The sequence below is a fragment of the Medicago sativa genome, chromosome 5 (assembly GCF_051527215.1).
Source record: "Medicago sativa cultivar Bolivia chromosome 5, Bolivia_mono, whole genome shotgun sequence".
Lineage (NCBI taxonomy): Eukaryota > Viridiplantae > Streptophyta > Magnoliopsida > Fabales > Fabaceae > Medicago > Medicago sativa.
This window is the reverse complement of record NC_140753.1, coordinates 23,529,541-23,530,970: the sequence shown is the minus strand read 5'-3', so window position 1 is coordinate 23,530,970 and position 1,430 is coordinate 23,529,541. Positions and strand designations below refer to the sequence as shown.

The 1,430-nt window shown below is 35.6% G+C and overlaps 1 pseudogene; it reads right to left on the bottom strand.

The window, feature by feature from the left end:
• Positions 1 to 407: 407 nt before the first annotated feature.
• LOC146921148 (xyloglucan O-acetyltransferase 1 pseudogene) lies at positions 408 to 1,144 on the bottom strand (annotated as a pseudogene).
• Between the last annotated feature and the right edge of the window lie 286 nt (positions 1,145 to 1,430).

Sequence of the window (1,430 nt, the reverse complement as noted above, 5' to 3'; positions counted from 1 at the left end):
ATGCTCTGCATACCCCCTAATTCTTGTATAGTCTTGGGCGTTATAATGTATAATATTCATGAAGTTGTAACGTGATCTTTTCTAATACGATAATACTAGTACAGGCTAGTGCAAGATTGCAAGGATGCATGATAAATGATAAATTTGCGAAATTCTATAACATTTTATTTTCAGAAAGTTTTCAATAAAATACACCTATCATTCTTCCATTGAAATCTCCAAATTAAAAAATATTCTTTTATTCATAATGCAATGTCCATCACATGAATGAGTGGAATATTTAAATAATGGTAAGTTATAATAAGTATAAGGCTTAATTGCACTTTTCCCCCTTATATTTTGCTAATTGTGCGATTTAGCACACCCTCTTTTTTTTGAGCGATTTTGCACCTCATCTTTTTGCCCCCTTCTCTATGTGGATGTTACTCCCACTTCATCATCTCTACAAAAATCTCATTCCAAGTATCTATAGGTCCTGGCAAGCACCAATGAACACAATCATTTTGTACATATTTTGGAACTCCATTTGCAAATGGAAAAGGATTCATATAAGGACCTGGATGACCATCTGGTCTCAATAATGCCAATTTAGTTACATCCAACACCTCAAGACTAATACCTTCAAATTTATTAGCTTTTGTCTTGGCACTTTCCACTTCTTCTATCTCAATCCTTCTAATCTCACCATCCATTCCTCCAACGATCTTCTCCTCTTTTCTATAAGGCTTAGTCTTTGAACAAGTACCAGCCTTATCCCAATCACCTTCAAAATGAGCAGGTGAAAATGTTTTCACAATCACATCAATTCCATTTCCTTTAGCAACTTTTCTCTCAATTATACTATTAAGGGTAGTCCTCAAAGCCTTTCTTAATGGAACATAAAAATCAATTTGAGTATGATTAAACTCGGGACAATTCAAGCTACCAAGAACTAAATCACTCTCATAGTAAATTGAAGGAAGCAAAAACCAATGCCCGGTTGATATAACAATCATGTCCATTTGATCAATATCCTTTGCCCACTTCTCATTGACAAGATCCAAAAACATTGTATTATAATAAATTCCCTTCATTTGATCTTTCAACACCATGCACTAGAAATGGGGACCAATACAAAGAAAAGGTAGCATTATGAGAAGGAAAGTGCCACCTACAAAATTTATTGGTCTTGCCCAACATTACCACAAAAAACACAATTCCTTGGGGCTTGCGGTTCTAATACATGACGAATCACAAGATTAGACCGTGTAGGACCACAATCAAGTAAAAGGGCCCAAGAAAATGCTACCTCCTTTGAAGGTGCCTGACTCTTCCAAAGAGAAACAAAAACACTCTCATCGAACTCACTCACCCTACCCCGATCTGTACACAATCTTTCTTTTAGTCCATATGAAGAACCCTTTTCCAAAGTGAATGATCCTTTTGTAGTA